The 14804-nt window shown below is 34.1% G+C and overlaps 1 pseudogene; it reads right to left on the bottom strand.

Annotated features, from left to right (window-relative positions):
* Window positions 1-3868: 3868 nt before the first annotated feature.
* Window positions 3869-5357, bottom strand: LOC141516344 (lupus La protein homolog pseudogene; annotated as a pseudogene).
* Window positions 5358-14804: the final 9447 nt, after the last annotated feature.

Raw genomic sequence — 14804 nt, 5'->3', positions numbered from 1 at the left:
ATCATTAATTTTAGAAAGAAAAGATCTCTAATTTTTAGGAACTGCATAGTTAGAAAGGAAAGTTGTTCCTATGTGCAATTCATAAATTTCATAAACATACTCATACATACATATACTAAGCTTTTAGATTGTATCACTTCTCCCTGTTTCAAAACTTGTTCTAGAAAGAGATAAGCCAGATGTCTCAACTTGTCATGGAACTCTCATCATAGTCCGGTTCATTATCTTCTACTGTTTTTCCCAGAACAAATTCTCCACTCTAGCCACAGAATTCTAGTGCATAATGGACATGGAATGCTGGAATGCTCTAACAATTCTCCTTGAATTTTACCCATGTTTCAAAGAGCAGTTCAATGACTGTGTAATTCTTGGTATTTATATAGATCTCTTTCAGTGATCTCATTTGGGTAAATATACTGCTTTGTATGGTTATTGAAAACTATTTTAGATTTAACTAAAGCATCTGGTGAACAAAAGCATTCATTCATTCAAGATTCATTCTTTTGCTCATTTACTTAAAAATATATGCATTATAGAGTAGATTACTTGTCTTGCAGATTAATTTCGGGACATTGATTTATCTCTGACCTGAAAGGTTAGAATTAGTCTCTCAACTCTTCTCAGCATGTTTCTTGAATAATTGGCAATGTTTCTAAGCAGAAATATCCTGGAAAGTAGAGACAGTCAGTAAAGGTTTGATCTGGTTTTGAGCTATTTCTAATTTGTAGTTACTAATTCGAATCATTCAAGTTACTACAGGTAAATTCTCTGGAAATTCTTCCCTGAAATAAGCAGTTTCCTTAGAATCCTTAAGACCAGAGATGACCCTGTACTGTTATTAGACTAGAAGCTAATACTGTGTCTAAGATTAGTTGAGAGTAAAAATTACCTCATGGGGTGAGTCCCTTACAAGATTTTTTGGGGGGAAAGGGGGTTGGTGTTCCATTCATCCCTATATATGTAGATCATCCATTAACCATTTATCTTCCTATTTATAGTCCCACAGCAATTTTTATCCCCTCCCTATGACTATACACTGAAGAAGGAAGGGAGATTGGTCTGAGAAGTATTTGAAAACAATTAAATGAGTTGTCAAGTCATTTGGTTCCAATTCATTCAGTTTTCACCATGCTAAGTAAATCTAGAGAAGAATTTTATGATGTATATGATATTTATCTTTGAAAATGGATAAAAAAGAGAAACTTCTGAAAAAATTCTTTTTCTTTTCTTTTCTTTTCTTACTATACAGAGGAAAATAGGATCACTTTCATATGTGATCTGCTATAATATTATCTTTTATATGTGATCTACTATAATATTACCTTTTATGGTTCACAAAAACTTAATATACTGTTTCACAAACTCCCTGTGCATTTTTCCAAAAAGAAAATATTTAGATTCTGTGTAATAACAGTTTTTATTAGTTAAAAGTACAGTTTTTCAGAGTAGATGATATAACCCATATTTTATTGTTTAAATAAAAAGTATCATTAGAAATATTTCTTAAGTTTTCACAAGAAATTAGCCATAGGAAAAAAACAATGTAGAGTGTGAAATCTAATCTCTGCTTCAGCACCTCTAGTGACATGGGGCTCAATTGCCTCCTGAGGTAACAGATGCCATTTTTTGACAGGCTTAATTGTCAGGAATTTATTTTTAGGTTGTATATTTTAAAAACAATCTCTCTATGATTTTCACATATTATTCTATTTTGTTTTCTATGACCCAAGAGCAAATTTTGTTTTATTATTCTACATGAATCCCTTTAAATATTTTAAGACCATGAACAAGTCTCTCCATGTCTTCCTTTCTTCAGGCTAAGCATTTCAATTCCTTTAACAAATTCTCATATGACATGGTTTTGAATTATCTTCCTATTCATATAACTTCTCCTTGGATATGGCAAATGTTTGTGATGGTTATACTTTAAATTTGATCCTCATAAATAAAAAAAAAAAACACCTCCAGAAGTAATCTAGTAATCTGACCAGTACATTGGAATGACTTGTTACTTTTTAGTCCTAGAGACTACTCTATTCAGATAAAAATAACCTAGTCAGTGTTTCTGATAGCCCATATCACACTGTTGACACATTGGCCCTTGCAATTAGGAGCATTGCTTCCCAAATCTTTTTCACTCAAACTAGTAGCAAGTCATGTCTCCTCTAGTCTTTAATGTACAAATTATTTTTAACTTAATTCTTAGATATTTTGGTATATCTCACATACAGTCTAACTATAATGTCATTCATGTTGCAAGTGCTAGGTGTTCTTGTGTACTCTTTCTATTCAAAGAACACAGCTAAGAGGATGCCACTTAGATGGCCCTTCACCAAAGACCCTGATCAAGTTCTCATTATAGCTCCCTAGCCCTAGAATCACTCTACATGAGATGGAGACTCAATGCACATCAAGTACCTTGCCTCATGCACTCAAATTGACATCATGTTTCTGTGAACCCAGGGGGACTGCCAATCCCAGTTTTACATTCACTAATTTGCTTTCCTCAATCCACCAGGGGTGGAAGCTCTTGCATATTCAATCCCACATGCCAATTCTTATAAATTCACTTTCCTTCTGACCACATTTGAATTTCAATGAACTGCTAAGACTCCAAGCTCCCAGGTACTCCTTTCTCACTTCATACTTCAATTCCTTACCTCTTTTCCATAGTGTCTTTCACCTATTTCCTGGTTCTTTATTGACAAAAACACATTTAAAAAATTTGCCTTAGCTCATTATCAAGTCCACTATAATTTACAAAATTTGCTTCTCTCATTTTAAAAATGACAAACTTTCCTCTCTCCAACTTGGGACAACTCTTCTATTTCCCCGATCCCCCAAACATCAGAAAAATCTGATTAAAGATAGCATTTATGAGTTCTCTCAGGACACCAGGAGGAGAGGACTAAAAAATCAACCAGGTAATTAGTTTCTGTGGAACTGTGGCAGTTCAGTATAATGCTATGGGTCCCAGTTTCCTCATCAATAAATATGAAGATATGGTAATAAATTATCTTAAATGTTTCTTCCAGGTTTCAATGATATTTTGTCTAACTCAAAAAACAAATTCATTTAGAATCACCATTATTTTTCTTTCTTTCTCCTCATCCATCTTTGTTTCAATTCCCTCTTAACCTTGTTTAATTTGACCTTCCTCTTCTAAAGATCATTTTTCCTGGTAGAGTAGCTAGAAGCAAAATAGTAGCTGCATGTTTTTTTCCCCTTTGTCTTCCATTACCTTTATTCTGCCAAGTCCAAGTAGAATTCCTATCACTTCCTCCTTCTTCTTTATCTGGATGTGCCTTTAAAAAATTATTCTGTTGTTCTTCAGATTTTTCACAACCTTTGAGTCATATTGCGCTTTAGCAATTCTGACAGATGTGAACAAAGGTGACATAATTTACAACTGCACCAGAAAGCACTTCTGGAGGAAAGACAGATATATGAGTAAATATATTTAGAGAACTTGAAATAAAGAAATTACCTCAACCTCTCCTGTCTCTAATGCTTCAATCACAAAGATGGTTTTTGATGACAGTCAAGACTTTAAAGATGACAAAAATGTGTCATTTTCACTCCAAGACTTGTTTTAAGGAGCTGAAATTTTAGTAACACGTCAGATGTTGACTTGATCTAATACATACAATTGATCTTCATCAAGGGGAAAAACATTTTTTTCCTTAATAGTTGGCATAGGTGAATTCAGGTTTGAACCTAAGATCTCAAGAAAATAGGCTTTTAGTATTTATCTCTTCCAAGGAGTTTTGTGTTCAAATAATTTAATCTGCAGAATATCCATTTGGTTTTTTTTGTCTTTTATATAGTATATATATATTATTTGTTGGTATTTCCAACATTACAGAACTTCACTGAAAGAACCTTTCTTTTGATGTTCAGATCAATGTCTGAAATGCCAACATTTGATATGATGAACAAAACTATACATATTAAAAAACCCAGAATAAGGATACTTGAACAACAAAAACAAGTTAAACAAAAATAGCCTCTCCTTCTATTATAGGTGGACATTGAAGTGGATTTAGTTCGATTTTCTTTTTAAAGACCCTCAAATCTGACAGCTTAAAATTTATTTAAAATGAATAAAAAATTTTTTTTACAACTCCATTTTCAGTTTTCATTTGTTTTGGTGCAGGCTCTTCTTTTTCAGGTTCTTCTCGTGTCCTTTTAAGAGATCCTCCAGCATCACCACTTTCCTGTTCTTCATCACTATCAAATTTTGATTTCTTGCCTTGGAATTGTATTTTTCCTTTATTGGGTGTACCCTGAACAGCTTTACCACCTCCTCTTCCCTTTCCTTTAAATTTGCGACCTTTGGACTTCAACTTATTTAGGGATTCCTGTTGGTTTTCAATGATTTTTTTCAAAGCTTTTTCTGTTTCTCCTTCTAATACTTCCCATGTTAAATCTTTGTTTCTTAATTTTAAGTTTCCATCGTTTGCTTCATTGGCTTTGTTCAGTGCTTCTTTTGCTTTTTCTTTAAAAAGGATTATTCCCTCTTTTGCTCCTCTGATGAAATCTATCCATTTTATTTCTCCATGATTAAAGTGTATGCAGATCTTCTCTACAGGTTTGATCATCTAAATCACCCGAAAATTTCAGCAAGCATCCAATCTTTTCATCCAGGGATTTCAATTCTGCATCTTCTGCTTGCCTCTGTTTTTCTTCTTGCTCTTGTTTAGCTTTTGCTTTAGCTTCTATTTTATTTTGCTTCCTTTCTTCATTCTTCTTGGCAAAGTAATCTTCCTTAAGAGTATCAGCAGCTCTGTATCTTTGTATTTTTTTCAGGGGTTTCTATAAACTTCTTGGCAGATTCAACACTATTAAACACAGCAAATATTGATCCCTTAAATGCTTTATGTAATGTTCTCCTCATTTGAATATTTTGTACTTGACCTTTACCTTCTAAGCATTCTTTTATGTCATCAAGGGTTGCATCTGTTGGAAAACCTTTAACATAGATCTGTTTTTTACTTCATTTTTATACTCATCTGTTACTTCAGGGAGCGGTTTGTTTGGAGATCTGATTTTAGTTTTGTCCTCACTAACTTCCATGAGTTCTGCCTTTGATTTCTTTAGAGCACTTCTTATTACATCAAAGTCTTTTGTTAGCTTGCTTAATCTGTTGAATTCGATCATGGTCTCCAAAGGAACCCAGCCATCATCTATTTTGATCTGTTCCTTTAAAAATTTGTCTCGTGGAAGATTAAAGTCACCGAAATAGTACTCAATTTGTTGGCATATTTTGGACTCCAGATCAGTCATTTTTTCACTATCACCATTCTCAGCCATGGTGGGAGCCTTTCCGTGAGGGTCCGGCAGGCTGGCGGCGCCGCCACGGCCCCACACCAGCGATCTCCCTCCCGGGCCGGGAGCAGCGGCGCCGCCCGCGTGCGGCCGCTATTTCTATTCATTTGTTTTTAATGCCTTTGCATCTATTATGACTTTATTTATTTGTGTTGTGTGAATAATACTGAATTCCAATTCAGTCATTATTTTGAGAGGCAGCTTGGTGTAGTAGTGGAAAAGGCATCAGTCTGAGTCAGTTTAGTATATGAATGGTAACTTAAAAGCCATGGAATTTAGGGAGTCATTTACCTTCTCTGCACCTCACTTTGCTTAGCTCTAAAAAGGGCATAAAAACACTTGTTCTTTCTACTTCATGTTTGCCATGGGAAAGTATTTCATCAGCTATATAAATGAAAGTGATTGTCGTGTGGCCTTGGGCAAGCCACTTAACCCTATTGCCTTGAAAAACATCTAAAAAAAGTGATTATGATTATTTGAAGGTCTGCTAAACGAATATAAGTCCATCCAATAGAGGACAGCTGTGCCTCTCTCTCTCTCTCTCTCTCTCCCTCTCCATATATATATATATATGTATATATATATATACACATACACACATATGTATATATACACACATATATACACATGTCTACATACACACACACACACTTTACACTTCTGAGGAGTCTCTCAAAGAAGGCTGAACATCAAAAGAATCCTTATTGGCTGCTTGGACAATTTCAGCAGAAATCAAGAGAAGTTTCTAACCACTGGAGGTTAGGAAAAGCATTAGATCTTCTTTTATTATTTTTTATTTATATTTTATTTTTCCAAATATATGCTATGAAAGTTTTTTTCAATATTCATCCATATGCCTATGTATGCATTTAAGTTGCAAAATTTTCTTCCACTCTCCCGTCCCCTCTCATCCCCTCAGCGGCAAGGAGTCAGGTTAGCATTGTACATAAATATTTGTGATGAACATGTTTACAGATTAGTTATTTTCTGTATGAGGAATTAGGATGAAGGCAAGGAAATTCATAAGAGATAATTTTTTAAAAATGTTCATAAGATTCTGAAGGGTTTTTTTTATTGTTGGTTTTGTTTTTCTTTTTCTGGTTGGGGATAACATTGTCCATATCTGGTTTAATAAGGTTGTCCTAGTTCTGTGAACTGCTAAGAGGAGTTGCTTCCATCATGGTTGTTATCTCACAATGTTTTTGTTAATGTGTACATTGTTTCCTTGTTTCTACTCTTTTCGCTCAGCATCAGATCCTGTAATTCATTCCATGCATCTCTAGAGTCCGACCATTGATGGTTTCTTATGTAACAATAATATTCCTTAGTATTCATGTACCATAACTTGTTTAGTCATTTGCCAATTGATGGGTATAGATCTTTTTAGGTAGCAGCGTGCATATTTCCTCTGAGCAAGAAGAAAAGCTAATAAATCTGCAACACCAAGAAGCATGCCTGTCCCTAAGAAGAGGGTCTTAAATAAAGCCACACCACTTGTCTCAGTTCACAAGTGGTACATATTTACTCCATTTCATGCCTATTTACAGGTATGATCCCAATTTAAGTTATTATGAAATGTTCATGAATCTTTGATTTTTTTTTTGCCACCACTTCCCCATATTACCAGCCACCACTTCCCCATAGTGCAAGGAATCCTTTCTATTCTGTTTCACCTTTGTCCATGTTCTCCTATAAATTCTCCATATGGAGTTCACAACAAAATGCTGTGGACTCTTTTTCTGTTATATCTCCTAAAATTGCATGTTTACAAATGGAATATGTGCTGTTCTGCAGTTATCCTTTTTAACTATTATGAGTTTGATTGTCTCTTTTTTCTGGTAATATATCTCTCTAATAATTTTATTATTATGTAATTTCTGTAATTTTCCTCCTAAGTAATAAATATCAACATATTATCTTAAACCAAGGACCTCTCCATTTCTTTTGGGGTCTATCCCACATTTTTAATTCTTCACAGACTTTAGCATTCCATGAGTCCTAGCCAAATAGTATTATCGGAAGAATATTGATAGGGGGCAGCTAGGTGGTACAGTGGATAGAGTACCGGCCCTGGAGTCAGGAATACCTGAGTTCAGATTTGGCCTCAGACATTTAATAACTACCTAGTTGTGTGACCTTGGGTAAGTCACTTAATCTCATTGCCTTACAAAAAAAGAAATATATTGATAATTAAAAATACTTTTATCAATTTTGAAATCATGATTACTAATTACTTAAATGTGTATAACCTTTGACCTAATGATACTATTATTAGGCCTATATGCTACAGAAAACAAAGAAAGAAGAAAAGGAGCCCTTATGAACATATATATTTATAATAACTCTTTTGTAGTAACAGAAAACTAAAGGATATCCATCACCTGGGGAATGGATGCACAAATTATGGTATATGAATGTAATTGAATAATAGTATGCTATAAGAAATGATGAAAAGTATGGTTTCAGATAAACCTGGGAATATTTGCATGAAATGGTACAGAGTAAAGTAAGCAGAAACAGGAAAATAATCTGTATTAAAAAACTACAAACTTAAAAAAGACAAAGAACCATGAAAGACAACAATTTTTATCAATGCAATTGCCAGGCACAATTCCAGAGGACCCAGGGTAAAGTGTCAGTGAAGTCAAAAGTGTATTTGCAATCACGGGATCTACATTTAAATCTCATTTTTTTTTACTTGTTATGTGACATTGATTAGTAATTCAGTTAATTTCCCTGTCTCCTTCTACTGTCTCATGTTTTATATTCCAGTCAACTTTTTAATTACTTTCTGGTATTATTTTTCTCTCTGCAAGAGCATTCTTTTAGCATTCCTTGAACCCAAAGATGGTGGAAAGATTACCAGCACTGAGGTTACCTTGATTGATACCAAATCCAATGAAAGCCTTTTTTTTTTAGGATTGCATATATTACTTCATTTGAGGAGTTTTTGGTCTATTAAAAAAGATATGAATACATAGAATTATGAGTGATTCTATAATTTATATAAAATACATTAATAATATATTAACGTATCTACATGAATTTAGCTTTTTATTTACATTAAATTCAGTATGCTGGTGAAATCCTTCCATATGTATCATAACATTTTGAAATAATTTATCAATAAATTAACACAGTAGGTCATTAGAATAGCCTACTTCAAAGCTTTACTTTCATAGTAGTCAAAGAAAACAATTCAGTTTTGTTCAACAAGAGACAAAAATCAGAATGTCCTCAGTTTGAAATATTTGATATCAATGTATCACAATCATTTTTAAACTATAGGAATATATATACACCAATAGTAATAATCCAATAGATCTGAGATCCCAAAGATGTTGTTCTTTACTCCAGTGATAAAGAATATAAATGATTTAGATTTGTCCATTCTTTCTGACTGTTATTCATGACTTAAATCTAGCACATAACATGTACTCAACATGATGGGGGCCTTTCTTCCACTAACTTATTTTTGAATGGATATGAATGGAGCTCATAGGCTACAATAATATATTGCTTTTTCTCATCATGCAACTAATGTAACTTTTTTCTATGGTCTTTAAAAGTCATGAAAAAATATATAAGAATGCATATCACACACACACACACACACACACACACACACACACACCACATCTCTTCCTTCTCCCTTGTGAAGTCTTTTGTAGTTCAAAAGTCATTAAATATGTCATTCTTTAACTGCTTTTCAGGCTCAGAGGAGGATCTGTTGAATTGAAGTCAATGGGCCCTTCAGATCCAAAGCAGAAAATTTCAGAGTATTATTAATAGCTGAATTAAGGCCTTGAAATGAATTATAACCTTGCCAGTTTTATAATTGAACATAATATAGCTGAACTAATAGAGGTGCTCACTAGAAAGAAAATAATAAACCTGGGTGTGTAGGGATTAGTGGTCAAATATTTGTACATCTTTCCATCCTGTCCTTCATGATGGATATTGTAAAGATATCATGGAAGGTGAAAAGAAATCAGGGAACAAGGCAGAAGGAGAGAATTATTATCTTGTTTAGGAGATAAATCACTATCCACCAGATCTGAAGGCAGAGTGTTTAATTGTCTTTCATATTCATTCTTTCTAATATTTAAATTTCTATGTACTTACTTCCCAGATCATCTTTATTATATTATATATATTATAATATATATAAAATACTCTCCCCCTCCTTTCTGTCCTAGCTTCCCTCTCTCTCCTTCTTCTTTCCTCCCATTTCCATTACCTGTGTCCTATCATTACTCTATTGAGATATCTCCAGTGCTTAAATTGAAAAAAAATTTGTACAATACTCACTTTACATATTAAGAAACTGAGACACAAAGGGAAAGGGATCCACAAGTAGTTAAAAATCTACTTATAGCAGCTATTTTTTTGTGGTGGCAAAGAATTGGAAATTTAGAGAATATCCATTAATTGAGGACTTATTGAACAAATTGTGGTATATGATTGCAATGGAATACTCTTGTGCTATAAGATATCATGAGTGGGTGGATTTCAGAAAAAAACCTGTAAAGAGTAACATGAACTGATGCTGAGTGAAAAGAGCAGGAAAATATTGTACAGAGAAGCAGCAATATTGTATGATGATCAGCTATGATTGAGCTCTTCTCTGCAAGATAATGATCCAAAATAATTCCAAAAGACTTATGCTGGAAAGTGTCTTTCACATTCAGAGAAAAATTTGAGGGAGTTTGAAAGAAGACCAAAACCATTTTTACTTTTACTTTCTTTGTTTTTTTTCATGTTTTTCTTTTTTCTTCTATTTCTTTTTTCATAAGATGACTAATGTGGAAATATGATTGCATATATTTAAACCAAATTAGATTGCTTGTCATCTTGTTTTGGTGAGGAGAGGAAGGTAAAGGAGGGAAAACTAGAACTCAAAAATCTTATGAAAAATGAGCGTTGAAAACTGCCTTTACATATAACTGTAAAAAGATAAAATAATATTTATATTTTTTAAAAAAAGAAAGAAACTGAGACTTACAGAAGATTCAATGATTTGTCTAAGATCACACAAGTAGTAGACTCGGGGCATTGGTACTGACTATTTGCTATGTTTGGAACACTTTTCTGCTTATTTCTGCCTACTGGTTTTTCTGGTTTCTTTTTAAGTCCTAGCTAAGAATATACCTTCTTTCAGAGATCTGTTCTGATTCATCTTAATTCTAGTGCTTTTCTTCATTTGTTAATCTCTGATATTCCTTCAATATATGTTATTTGTACATAAGTGTTTCCTTGTTGCATCCCACATCAGATTATGATTTCCTTGAGAAGAGAGGTCAAGTTTTTCCTTTTCTTTCCCAGACCTTAGTAAGATACCTGACACATAATAGCAACTTAATAAATGCTTATAGACTGATTAACCAACAAGCATAATATTAAGGGTTCTATTGAGTCCAGCTCATACAATATTTAGCTTTAGTAATCACTGGTGGATGATTCTTTCTAAACTACTACATTCATCATTATAAATGGCATTTCTGAATTTTTCAAATATTAAAAAAAAGATTAGAGAAGAAAATAACTACTTTCTAACCACAAAAAACTTTATGGGAGAGAATTTTAATTTTTGTATGATATATGCATCTTTATTTTTTAATTGTATAATCAGCCATATCCTTTTCAGGGTTACAATTTAGTACATTCTGTTTTCACAAACGTAGCACTTGAATGCTTCCTTATGTTTTAGGAAACCAAAAAGTTCTAGTTTTAATAGAATTTTCATTCAAAACTCAAAGATCAATGGCCATATATTGGTTTCATTTTATTTTTGATCCTTCATAAGAACATTTGTAACAGATACCTAACTGCAGTTTTCATTGCATACTTACCACATTCAAGCATGGAATTGCAGAATGCAAAGCACAAAGCATGGTTCCAGTCTTCAAAAAACTTATGCTCTAATAGAGGAGATAGTTTTAAAAAAACCATGGAAAGAGATCTCACAATATTGGACAGCAAATAAGTATAAAATTAGTAGAACAGAAAAGCAAGGCTATAGAATTTCAAAGAAGGGAGAGAGAATTCAGCAACTGGAACAATCTTTAGTGGCTTTACTGGGGAGGGCAGGCCTTGGGCTGAACCTTAAAGGATGGGTGAGTTTTGATTAGGAACAGAAAATAGCACAGAGGTAAATCATTTGTGAAAATATTTGTAAGAGACTCATTTGGATAGAGCAGAGAGCTTGTTCAGGGCAGTAATATAATGTGAATGAGCCAGGAGGTCCTGTGGCATAATGATAGTATTTTTGTTCTCTTCCTTTTCATCTACTATGCCTTTTGAACTCACAGATTTGCATTGTAGATTTGGCTGAGATCATGTGGCTTGATCAGCCCAGAGCAGATAGGTGGCAATATGGATAGAGCATTGGTTCTGAAGTCATGAAGACCTGAATTCAAAATTGACCTTACCTATTTGAACTTAGGTAAGCCACTTAATCTCTATCTTCCTCCATTTATTCATCTATAAAATGGGGATGTTGAGAGAAGCTTACCTTCCAGGGTTGCTGTAAGGATTAAAGTAGATATGAAATCTCTTAGTACATAATAAGTACACTCACTTATTAAATGTTCTGATCTTAAGAGCTCATACAATATTTAGGTTTCATTATCCCTAGTGGATGGTTCTTTCTAAACTACTGCATTCATCATTATAATGGTATTTCTGAATTGTCACAGTGTTAGGGTGAGATGTTGAATAAGACTCTGAAGTCTATCTAAATACCATAAATCCCATACCATATATACTAGCTGAATAGCTTTTAAGTCTTGTGAAGGATATATCTATTCCATTGTGTTCCTGCTTTAGCAATATATTTTAAACATCAAAATGCTCTTTTATAATTGATTTGATTAAACACACAGACTTTCCTGCTCCTGGAAAAGGTTATGATACTTAATGTGAATTTGTTGAGTCTCTATATTACTATGGGTTTGATGTATATGGAGAACAAGTACAGAGACAGTACCTAAAAGTAATAAAAATTCAAATTAGTGAAGTTTTAGCACAAAGAAATATTCATAGTTGGTCAGAGTTCTCCAAAGCCTTCACTGCTTCTGTACCAGGGCTTAGCAGTAGTATTGAAACTGAGATACCTATCCTGGACAATTTGTTGCTTACTTTTGTAGGATCACTTAAGTTGGCTTAAGTAGAACATGGATGAAGATCATAAATTGTTGGCTACTATTAACTACTTGCGTCCACCTGCTATTTCCAAGGGTCAAACTGTGGGTAGGGTCTTCTCCTTCATTATCGAGGAAGACCAAAATGACATCACTATGTTTGAGAGAAATTACAGTGTGTCCGATTGTGATTGATTAGACCAATATGAACTTGGAATGCTCCACCACAGATTGAACACAAATAGTCCATGTGAACACTTGGGGGGGAAGATTTAACTTACAGTTGCCACATTTCATTGACCTGCTTCAGTTATGCCTTCCTCACAGGATGCAACACCCTCACTGATGAGGGCATGTCATGCTGGGTGGTCCTGTGCCAATGTCTCTCAATGCTAAGGTTCTTCAATGATACCTTCAGGGTGTCTCCATATTGTTTCTTCTGATCCCCTTGTGAGTGCTTGCCCTGTGTGAGTTCTCCATAAAATAGGTTTGGTTTTTTTTTTGTACCACACTAGTGCTGTGACCACCCAAGGGTCCTCCTATTCTCTAAGTAAGATATGAGGGTTGTTGTTGTTGTTGTTGGTTGCTGTGTTCATCCTTCATTCCTGAAGAGGATCAATGACATCATGAGATTTGTGAGTCAAGTCAAGAGGTAAAATTTGTGGACTATGTTCTCCTAAATAGACAGCTAAACTCATTAAGCATTTTGTTTTCTGATTGTCTTTTTGACTTAAAGTTAGTTGGGTAAGTCTCATTAGGAAATTCCAGAAAAGCAGCAGATAGTTGAGTCTATAGATTATCTCATCCTTAGTTCAATTCTCATTTAGTGCCCGATTGCCCAAAGTCTGAGTTTCTTACTGCCTTAGCCACACATACAGCATCAGTGATGCTTATAAGACAAGTCCCCAAGTATAATACTGTTCCAGGGCAGCTAGGTGGTGCAGTGGATAAAGCACCGGCCCTGGAGTCAGGAGTACCTGAATTCAAATCCAACCTCACACTTAATAATTACCTAGCTGTGTGGTCTTGTGCAAGCCACTAGACCCCATTGCCTTGCAAAATCTAAAAAAAATATACTATTCCAAAACAACCACCAGAGAGAGACACAATATTTACATGCACACACACATATACAAATCAGTATAATAAATAGTATTATAAAGATGTTGACTTACTAATGTAGAAGAGATATCTTCCAACATTCAATTTTATATCCACTAAGGACTTTCCTTTCATGCTTTTGCATGTAGTTGACTATTGAAGGTAACAAATGGAAGCCTTTTCTAAACTAGCCAAATAATAACTATTCTGCCAACTCCCATCTCCAGGTACTGCTTACTGACACATTGCCATTGTTCTGAGACTTTTCTTGCCTCCATGTTCCAAGGATTACATTTTTACCTTTACTGTTGATATTTTTAATCCGCATCTCGTGTATTACTGTACTGCATTTTGTTATTTGCTTCACATACATTTAGTATGTTTCATCCAAATTTATTTCAAGCTCTTCAGTGAAGTTTAGTGGTAATGGATTTCAATATCAAAGGATCTGGGTTTCAGTTTTAGTTCTGCTACTTATTACCTATGTGAAGTTAGGTAAATATCTTCTTTTTGAGTTATGTGGTTGGAGTTCACTGGTATTCAATTTAAGGGGAGATGATTTGGGATATACATATATATATATATATATATATATATATATATATATATTTCAAAGATAAAAAATAAATATTCCAACATTCCTCCAACATCACAAGTACATAATTCCCCTTAAGCATAAAATCACCATTTGATGTAAGACACAGGGGGAAAGATTTGGCTTACAGTTTATTCTAGTTCCTATACAGCATTAGTCCTTCCATATTCAAATAAAGGACAAAGTCTCAGTTTCTGCTAGAATGGAATCCTCTCAGAATCCAACAGGTCAGAATTTTAGGAATCCCCTGAATCCTCATAGCTCTTCATCCCTGGCCAAATGAGAAACCCCACTCTTATGCCAAGAATAAAAAATACAGTAACTAATGCAGTAACAGTAAAAACAAAAGCCAAACCATCAGACTCATTTCCCCCCCATTTTCACTCACCTGGTACAAGTAAAGTCCTTTACCTTCAGACAAAATGCAGTAAAAGCAATTAAAGTAGCTAAGTATTCAGACTGTTTTTTTTTAAAGCTGATCTTTCCACCTACTTCACCTCTTGTTCTCCAGTCTCCTGTAACCAGGTCCCCAGTGTATTTTACATTGCTCTTACCATATTAAGTAGTCTAGGTTTTTGTCAAACTTCTATTACAACAATACAAGAAACACAGTGACTATTCAATAAAAGATCGCTATT

The sequence above is a fragment of the Macrotis lagotis genome, chromosome 3 (assembly GCF_037893015.1).
Source record: "Macrotis lagotis isolate mMagLag1 chromosome 3, bilby.v1.9.chrom.fasta, whole genome shotgun sequence".
NCBI classification, from domain to species: Eukaryota; Metazoa; Chordata; class Mammalia; order Peramelemorphia; family Peramelidae; genus Macrotis; species Macrotis lagotis.
The sequence above is the reverse complement of the archived record's forward strand: the minus strand, read 5'-3'. Positions and strand labels throughout refer to the sequence as shown.